Source organism: Diuraphis noxia, unplaced genomic scaffold, assembly GCF_037042655.1.
Source record: "Diuraphis noxia isolate RWA-SAM2 unplaced genomic scaffold, SU_Dnox_SAM2 contig0003, whole genome shotgun sequence".
NCBI lineage: Eukaryota > Metazoa > Arthropoda > Insecta > Hemiptera > Aphididae > Diuraphis > Diuraphis noxia.
The window spans coordinates 43,571,011-43,582,277 of NW_028301713.1; the positions used below are offsets into that span (position 1 = coordinate 43,571,011).

Below are 11,267 nucleotides of genomic sequence, written 5' to 3' on the forward strand. Positions count from 1 at the left end.
ATTACATATATTATATTGTATATTAAATCTAAGTGTTAACAACATTTTGGTTTGAAGATTGGCGGTGATGGCTATGGATTACGGATAATTGTTTAATATTTCGGCTAGTGATTCAGGTAGGTTGTGGATTGTTCAGGTATTGTTATTATTATCGGCATTCAGTAAGAATGTGGCTGATGGTGACTTGAACACCGCATGATGTCACATTGGGGTTCTTGCTTGGCCATTAGAAAACCGTGGTAGACTTGTGTGTGACCGATTCTGAATCTAGTTAATATGACTTATATGACTTCGAATTTTCTGTGAATTTCAATAGGAAATGTCCAATCGTCTGTGTTATGTTTAATACGATTTAATTTAGTGTAGTGAGATATCCACTTCTGGTGCTCTTAGGAGACATTTATTTGTTATAAGCGTTCGTATGTCACTGTATGAAATAATTTGAGTGAACGATGATAGTGGAGAAGCGATTGCAGTCTTTGCTGCGAGATCGGCAGGATCGGTGAGTTTGTTTTCTTTTATATGATGGAGTATCCGGGAATCCAGAAAAGTTTGATTTTGAATTTATTGTGGTACTGTAGTGTGTAGATTTTGTCCTGAATATTTAGGCCAATGTCTGATGCATGTTTATTTTATATTATTGATAGCCTGAGGGAATCGGTGAAGATAATAGTGTCTTGTAGCAGGTGTTGATCGGTTATTATCTAGAGCACAAAATTAAATACTTCCAACTATAAAATGTTGAGAATCATAATATTTCATTTGCTTTACTCACCTTTATTTGGCAATTGTGTAATCTATCCAGACAACTCTGATTTTGCTTATCTTGCAGACTACTAAATTCAAATATCATGCACATTTCACATTGTCCGAACATTATATACAATGCCTGAATTCCTATTTTTCCGTAAAATATTATACACAAATATAATATAAAAATATAATACGTGTATAATATCAATATGTACCTAAATTTTTACATTTTTGAATTTTAAATTCTTTGAAAGGCATCAATTTGAAATATAACGTAAATGATAGTAATATAATTTAAACTATAGTAACAATATATAACTACAAAAATATATACGTATTATAATATTATAATGACATTTTATAGAATAGATTTGCGTTTCTCGAAAATGTAATTCAATACTGTAAACATATTTTAAATATTTTGTCAAAAAACTTTGAAAATATTAAAATCAATAATAAACAAAATTTTCCTTTTTTAAAAGTGATGGACACTCCTTAATTTGTTTAAGCCCACGAAAAATGCGTCGTTAAAATGCATTTATTTTAAATGTCATGGTTGAATATTAAAGTGATAAGTAGTCATATATTAAGTATAATTTTAAGTGGAGTCTTATATTTTGAAAATGTATCTATAGTTATACATTAGTTTTACCCGCCCACTGCACTTTTAAAGTAAAAATAAAATAATTTTAGGAATGTGACACGCTTGAGGCATTTTATAACATTTTTATATTTTATTTATTTCCATGCACCATAAAAATATTATCAACTTAAGTGTTTCCAAAAATTAGAAAGTCACAGCAGTACTATAAACGAATATGGGAAAAAAATTACATTATTTCGTACAGTGCATATAATAGTCTATGATAAAAATGTATGTTATATGCTGTAGATTTATACCGTTATAGATGCGTATAACAGTATAACTGATATATGTATTTAGTAAAACTTTACCTATACCATTTTTAATGTCAAAACTTTGAGCCTTTAAAACCATTGATATTATTTCACTATAGATATAAAATAATATATTTCATATCTTGTTTTAATATCTAAAATAATATACGTAATACAACATATAACAAATTAACAATAAAACGTAATTTGGCAAATAGGAAACAGCTCTGCTGTACAATTGGAGTCGAATGTACATCGTCGTTGAGTAAGTCACTGCTGTTGGTCACAGGGGGTGTCCCGCAGGGGTCGGTCCTCGGCCCCACATTGTGGAACGTTTTCTACGATGACATCCTCAGGATGGACGTTCCGGAGAGGGTTCAGCTTATCGGTTTTGCAGATGACCTAGCTTTACTCGCAGTCGGAGAGACTTCAGACAACCTGGAGGAGGTGATCAACCCCATATTAGACGTTATTGATGGCTGGATGGGCGCTCATGGACTTCAACTAGCACGGCACAAGACCGAGGCCATCATGCTGACTAAGAAGTGGGCTTATCGGGATCCGATGTTCGTTATAGGGGGTCACACAGTTCCTTTGCTAAGGAAGCTGCGATACCTGGGACTTTATCTGGACTCACACCTTACATTCAGTGGACACCTCACTACTGTATCGGGGAAGGCGTCCCAGGCAGCACTGGCTATAGGAGCGGCTCATGCCCAACCTTGGAGGACCCTCTCAGTCCAAGAGAGCTCTGCTAATGTCTGTGGTGGACAACAGGCTGATGTACGCCTGTCCAACGTGGGCTGAAAGAGCATGCAAGTATGCTATCTGTCGAAACCTCATGATTCGGGCACAGAGGATTGCGGCTCTCAGAGTCACGATGGCGTACCTTACAGTCTCGGCCGAGGCAGCCTTATTCCTGGCAGGAACTCCTCTGGGTGATCTTCTTGCGTTGGAACGCAAAAGAGTCCGAAGTAAACTTGACGACCCGGACAGAGCTGACTCAAAGGATGAGATCCGGAGAGCAGAGCGTGATATCCTGCTTGCTGCCTGGTCGAACAGATGGAGTCGGGGCATTAGAGGAGCCTGGACGCGCAGGATTCTTCCAGACCTGCTAAGATGGACGAGAAGGTGTCCCAAAGACCTCACGTTTCATGTAACGCAGGCTCTTACGGGACACGGGTGTTTTAGGCACTACCTACACCGGATGAAGCGCGCCCCTGATGCGGCTTGCCTGTACTGCCAACACCCAGAGGACACTGCGGAACACACGATCTTTGATTGTGCTTACTGGGATCCGCTTCGGCTGCCAGTGAAGATGTTTGTTGGTAACCGAAATATAACTCCAGTGGACGTTCTGGATTTGTTGTGCGGCCCTTTAGATGTCCCGCCCAGCGAGAACGACCGGCTACAGGCTGCCTCCCAACGCGCCACCCAGTCCTTTTACGATATGGTTGACAACATCTTAAGCTGTAAGGAGCATGATGAAAGGATAGCTGAGACCGAACGAAGAACGAATGCATTGGGCAGCGGCTCCAACAGACTGAGCACACGAAGATGTACTCTACAGCGGACCGCGACTACTGACGGACTTTATCTATATTTTGTATTTGATTGTATTGTATTGTATTGTATTTATTTTATTAATATCTTATTTTTAAGGCGAAGCATCATAATTATGTATGTATGTATATGTATTAGCGTTTAATTAAACATTAATAAACGATGGCAGCAGGGGAGTAGTAATGTTCACACAGATCCTCCCCTGCTGTCGGTTCAAACGGAAAAAAAAAAAGTCACTGCTGTTATTAATTGGACATGTAGGTACTTGTTATTTTTGTTTTGATTTTGACTAAAAATACTTAATATGAGGAATCCAAAATAATCATTATAACCAATATTAGAATAAAAAAAAACAAAAAATACATCAATAAATTTATGGCAAAATAAAAATATTTTTTTTTTTTAAATAATATCCCATTCATTCCATTTAATAATAATATAATGAAATAATTATGTCTTTTGTGCAATTAGTTTATTTGTAAAAGTATATAATTCATTCGTTAATACTGTTCAAACTGATCATCAGTAAAAACATGCTAAGAAAACATATTTGTATTCATCAATGGCTGAATGGAACAAAGTTTGGACGTTTCTGGTATGGTTTACAAAATCACAATTTTGTACACAACTTTTTGCATTGACCGACTTATATCTATCGTTCCTGGTATTGAGCCGCCATGACGTCAATGCAGTTTTATCGTTGCAACGAACTCCATAAATTATGTACATACTACATACATATAGATATTTAACATCGAACATGTATATAAATATAAATGAACAGCAAAATGTCTTACTTGTCCAAACGTTCTTTTTCGGAACCAATAACTTAATTCAAAAACTAAAAGATGCTATAGACGTTGTCGTGTTTTTTCTGTCTACAAATTACAATGTTCACAGAAAACGATGAGCATTTGCTGGAAAAAATACATTTTACACAGAATCAGTCGTACCTATTCGCACATAGATTGAATTACACAACGGTAGAAAAAAAACTGTTTGTGCTCTATACACACCTGACACATCAAAACCGTTCTTGATTGATCCATCAAACGGAAACTATAAAATTTATTTCACATTTATATCATTATATCATACAAATACATAGTGATCCTTAAAACACCTATTATTTTAAAAATATTAAATGGACTACATTTTTAATTTCATATTTCAAATAAAAATATTTTTCAGAATATTTAAATTTATCAATTCAAATTTGTAATCATATACCTATACTCTGTCCAGCGAGAGAGCACGCCAACTCTGCGATATTCTTTCATCGGGACACGGTCAATTTGTGTTGGGTCGTGGAGTACACTCCAGCTGGTGCTGGATTACTAGACAGAGGATAGATAATTGATATATGATAATTATGACTATTAGTACTACTTATAAGCTTATGAAAATATTTCAACTTTAAAGTTTAGATGAGATGTGTAGTGGACTGATACTTTGCGGAGTACCAATATGCTTTTCCCTCAGTTCTTCTTAACTTGAAATGCCTACCTATAACTAATTAATTAAATGCTCATTTAAAATGAGATTTTTATACATCAAAATATACCGATTAAAATATTCCGAGGGTTCTGTCACGGGAGAGTATTTTTCTTCATAACGCAATAAGTAGGTATCGCAGTAACTGAGTTTATTCCCGAGACCTACTTAATGTATTAGTTGATTCTTGGGTCATTATTAGGTTATTGATACTCTATTGTTGTATATCAATGAACTGATGGACTACATAACCATAATGAGTTCGAACGTCGCTTTTTTGAGAAAAGTGTTGTCATGGTATACTGGTAATTTTAAATTAACAATTTTTCAAAACAGTGTGTTATACATTTTTACCAAATTACTAAATTATTTTAATAATAATTTTTTATTAAAAAACTAAGAAGAACAACATTTTTGAGAAACTTATCAGCTAAATTCTTCGTGGTGTTTATTGAGTTATGCTAAGAGGCTAAATATTTGACTAAATATTGAAAAAAAATATTTAATAACCCGGGAATTAACTCAACGGTATCGGTGAAGGTAAACATCATGTAAATATTTTGTAAAAAAAAAAAAAAAATTCTATTTGATTATTTTACTTATATAAACAGATTGTAAATATTCTATTTAAAATAAATAAATAAATATATATATATATATTTTGTTAAGGGATATGGAATTTAAAATGTAGATTATGATTCAAAAAAGTAAAAACTTAAAAATAACCATAGGTAGTATAGTAAATAGTGTAAACATATTATTTCGTGTAATAATGTTTTCTAATGACTTATCAGTTACGTAAAAAATAAATATTTTCTGAAACATTAATCAAAACAAATACATTTTTGTAAAAACAAAATCATCCTGTGGTGTAATTTATAATATAATTAATTCATAGTAATTACATAACGATAATGCGTCTGGAGTTTAAACCCGAAACCATGCAAGTACAATAATACATGTACCTATTTGGGTTTTATTATTGGCTTTATATTTATTTCGGTTGCGGATATTTTGTCGCTTTGAAAACACGCTAAGGCCAGGATAGTTATACCTATCTGGTGGGCAGAGTTTCAAAATTACGACGATTAGTCCTCGATATACATATATATATATAACAGGTGCCTCGCACAGGATTCCTTATAAATAGTTGTAATCCCGCGACAGAAGCTCCTCCGCGGTGAATTTAATGGAATTGTTTGTGAACTGCGCTCGTCGACAATAATAATATTATAAGGAAAGCACGTTTACGCCGCTTTCCACTCTTGGTCTGCCTCGCACCTTTTCCTTCCTGCTTTCGACGGTCATCGCAGCCGCACTCGCTGTCTTCCGGTCGCGTCGTGGTAATCCGGCTCTATCTGCGCCACACCTCAACAACATGTACGCACGTTTACATTATTATTATTATACGTATTATCATAATACCTAGACAGGGATCGATCGAACGTTTGTGGTGGGTATCGTTATAAATTTATAATATATTATTAGAGTACCTACACAAACCTTTTGCGCTCGTTTTACCACCGATTATCATTAGAGCATTATACGCGAGCATGAGATTCCCGCTTATATACATTATGGTCTTATGAATTTCATGTAGCAAAAATGGTGAGGATTATATTCTTTCTGAATTCTAACGCGATCCTATCACGACCATTTTTATCACTTAAAAATTTAGTGATCCAGCATAATATATTTTATTACATGGTTTATCGTAAACCACTCAATTTCCATGTACATTAAGTCATTAACAAACAACGAAACATTTTAGTAAACACAAAACAATTTAAATTTGTTTAATTATTTGCTATTTTAAATAACACATTTCTAATTTAATATCTCATAGCAAAATCTTTTTCTGGGGATATATATATATATATATATCATAATAGTTTAAAATTAAAACCAGTAATTTATTATATTTTTATTTTTAACTTAAAATTATTTCAACTATTTCAAGTGTTAATATGAGCGGAATTAGAAAAACTTGGGAGTATAATGGGCCTGGCCGTTTTCGACCAAATTTTGAAAGAGGTCGATTTCCTTTTCGACCAAACAAAAAAGTTTAATATGATATACAATATTAATGTTGTACAAATCGAAAATTATTAAAACCTATGATAATATCATACTATCTTTTAGTCGTTTTCATCGTTTCATAATTCAAAACTATTATTTTTCTACAAATGGCTGTATTTATTGAAAGTAATCGTGGTAACACGTTATTAGTTATAGATAATTATAAATTTAGTATCGGACCAGTGAACAAAAAAAATAATTCAACGCGTTGGCGATGTATTAAAAGAGATTGTTGTCATGCTAAAGTGTACACACTGTACCTACACAGAAAATCAAATTATCGTACAACATCATGGTGAAAATGTATCACACAACCATTCACCATGTGATCGGAATAGGTACAATATCGAGGCAAACTGTTAGTTCAGCGTGTAAACGGAAAGCAACCAATGAACCAACAGTTAGACCAAAAAAAAATATTTTAAAAGAAGTTGGTGAAAATGATATGTGTTTACAGTTTAATAAAACAGACATACAATAACGAATAAATTAGAATGTATAAGAAGCTCGGTTAAAAATATTACCAGCGTGTCACACAAATTTATAAGAAATTAATTTATCATTGGAAAAACAAAGTGAACCTTTTTTACTTGTAAATGACCAAGAGAAAAACATCGTAATTTTTTCATGTACATCAAACATTTTATTCTTAAAAGAAATCGAGACATTATACATGGACGGAACATTTAAATATTCGGCTAGTTTTTTTACCCAAATATTTACTATCCATGGACTTAAAAATGGAAATTATATTCCATTGATTTCTTGTTTACTTCCAAACAAGAATACCGAAACTTATATTCATACATTTCGCTTGATATTACAGAAATGCAATTATTTAGGTGTATTATTATTGCCGCAGTATGTAATGACAGATTTTGAAAAAGCTATAATTAATGCAGTCTATGGAAATTTGACCACAAACTAAAATTATTGGGTGTAGGTTTCATTTAACTCAAGCATGGTATCGCCAAATCCAAAAAGTCGTAGGACTTGCTACTGAATATCAAGATCGATATTCGAAAATTGGAAAATGGTTGCGCCAAACTTTTGGATTACTTTTTCTAGAACCAAATAATGTTTTGGAATGTTTTCTTATGAGCTTTATGTCTGATTGTCTTAAACATGATAAAATCATCAAATATGCAGACTATCTCGTTGAAAACTATTTAACAGTATATTGTGACTATTTTCCGGAAATATGGGCATCAGTAAGCTCTAGCTCACAACGCACGACAAATAACTGTGAATCCTTCCACGCAAATTTCAATCGAAGTTTTTATAAAGAATCCTCATCCATCTTTAATTTGGTTGTGGTTCTAATTGATAAGGTACAAACAGAAATTTATATAAAATTTATAAGTGTTCACTTGTCAAATGTTACTCAAGATCGATCAATTCGAGAGAGAAAATCGAAAAATGAGAAATACATCATAGATTAACAAAACGGACAACTAGACAAGTACAGTATATAGCTATGCTTTAGGATTACCTAAAAGTATTTGTATACTTTTATATTTGTAGGTAAGATTTTGTTAAGTTGGTTTAAAATAACTTCTTTAAAAAGTAGTGAATCAGCAACCTATAACCTCAACAGTGCTAACAAAAGTGAGGGAAAAAAATGAATTATGACAGGAATAATTGTAATTGTTATCATACTTTTTTATTGACATTAAAAATTATTTTATAAATATTATTAGGTATTCATTTGTACATTTTAGTATTTTATACTTTTATTTTTATCTTAGATTCTATCATCAATTATTCTTATTGTTCTCCTTTGAAACAGGATGAATAAAACATAATAAAAAAAGAAAAAATATATTTTATACAACCTATATATTTTAGATTCTGAGCGGAGCGATGAATGTATTGATTTTACCATGATGTGTGTGTTTTTTTTTTGTGTCTGTCATCACGTTTGGGGCAGTAAAAGTGCTTCGATTTTTGGCTTCAGTACCTCGTTCGATCAGAAAGTGAATCTAGTTGGTAATTTTGAGGGGGGTGAAAGGTAAAAAATTCATAATACTTCTCTAAATAATCGATAAAAACAAACTAAAAATTAATGGGAAAACGGGGAAATTTTACGCATAATCAGTTTTCAACAAAATCAATTTTGGTTTTTGTTGTAACTTTAAAACAAATTACCATAGATACATGAAATTTTCACCGAATGTTTATATAAGTATATTTTATCCACCATGCAATTTTTAAAAATTTTCGATTTAAGTTGAACTATTCATAAGCATTTGAAATTTTCGATCATTATTAGTTTTTTTAAAATTAATATCGATAAAAATTTATTTGTTAGCTTGAAAAGCTTGAAAATTTAATACAAGGCTCTTAACATATTGTTACAATAGCAGTTGAAAAATAAAATAAATTCATAATCACAATTTTTTTTTATAAGCATTCAAAGTTTGAATTTTGACAAAATACGTAAAAATCACGAAAATTCACAAATTATTTTAAGCTAGAAATTCATAAAAAATTTTCTTTTTAAATCTAAGATTTGAAAATTTAATACAAGGCTCCTGACATATTTTTACAATAGCAAAGTTGAAAAATAAAAGAAATACATAGATACAATTTTTTTTTATAAGTATTCAAAGTTTGAATTTTGACAACATACGTAATAATCACGAAAGGTCGCAAATTATTTTAAGCTGGAAAATTCATAAAAAATTTTCTTATTAAATCTAAGATTTGAAAACTTTTAATAATCTAAAACATATCCTAGACAGTCAGACAGATAAACTGTTTCCGCTCAGAATCGTTTTTCGTATACAATGATATAATATCATTGGATTCAAATTTAATCCCATCCATTGCAGTAACCCACTTGTAACCTACTGTACAGCAGAGCGACATCCATGACTTACCCGCTTTTTTAATATTTTTTTATGATATATATAACATAAAGACTTATACATAACTATTATAATTATAAGGCGCGGACTGGTAAAAAATGCACGGGATGCTGCATACTTTAAAGGGAAAATAACAAAAATTTTTGGGGCAAATTAGAAATACGTAGATTGTGTATAACACATTGAAAACACGTAAAAATCATAAATAGGTGCCAAGTTACTACGATTATTCAAACAAAATTATACAATATTAGATTAAAAACAAATTAGATCAAATTTACTTTAGGCAAAGGATGCTGTAGCATCCCACCCAGTCCGCGCCTGATATTCATTATTTATTTGTAACCAACTTCTATACATATTTAAAAATAACTAACAAAAATTATTTTTTCTACATAAAGACTTATAATTATTATGTAATAATATGTTTTTGTTCGAAAAATGAATCGGCCGAAAAGGAAAAGGTACGTTTTTAGTCGAAAAGGAAATCGACCTTTCTCAAAATTTATAGTAGAAAAGTGAGTCGGCTGAAAATGGAATGGTACGTTTTTGGTCGAAAAGTGTCTCGCCCAGTATAATGACTAGTGCTCAGACATTTTACGAGGAAGGTTACTGTAAGTATTTTAGATACTATACATTTAACATTCCACTCCGGACATCTAAAATTTAAACTTTTTTAATTTATAACCTCAATTATCAAACACGGATGTTCACAGAGATTTTTCTACGGGGGAGGTAATTTAAAAAAAGAAACGAGGATTTTTTTTAAAATAAAACTTAACTTATCATTTATTAGTATAATCGCATAGCGTCACAGCGACTGAAGAGTTATTTTAAAAAGAATACCTACATAAAACTACGATACGACTTTGAGTATAAAAATATTAATTATTTTAAAATGTGATAACTATGTATAATACGGCCATGTTAAATATAACATTATTAAAAACCTAGAGGTGTCTTACCCGCCTTGCTCTCTAGGGATGCCCATGTTAACAACCGGTACAATAATCGATTACTACACTAATATCCTTTAGAAATGTTTGCTTCGGAAAATATAAACAACAAACGGCTTTTAAAAAACTAAAAATCTTGTATAATTATATTTTTTTTATACTTATTGTGTATGACTTCAAATTATAAAAGAATAAAATGTAATTAAAAAAAAACTGCATACCTATATAGATACATTTGCAGGTATTTACCAATACTCGCTGTTTGCGATGAAATAATCATCCTGTATACGATATACGATATATTCTTTATATTTTATAAATCGAGTGGTTTATTTAACTTAAAAACTCATTGTTTTAAAAAATTAATTATTAACGTTTTATTTTTTTCTATATAGTTTTTTTGAGTTTTTACTTTTTTGAATGGTAACATTTTTGATTTCATATTCCAAAGCACCAAAGCTGAATATTTTTTAACTTTTTGAATAAACCGTTATATATTATATAATATATTATATAATAATAATATTTCAGCTGCCCCTTTTTGATTGTTGTACTCCTCAAATGTTTCCTGTCTGCTGCCGTTAACATTGCGCGTTTATACACAAAACGAACTGTGGTTACCGGGAACCGTTATCGATGACAAAACAGTGGCGCG

The 11,267-nt window shown here is 31.6% G+C and overlaps 1 pseudogene; it reads left to right on the top strand.

Annotated features, from left to right (window-relative positions):
• Window positions 1–2,362: 2,362 nt before the first annotated feature.
• LOC149057418 (uncharacterized) lies at window positions 2,363–3,428 on the top strand (annotated as a pseudogene).
• Window positions 3,429–11,267: the final 7,839 nt, after the last annotated feature.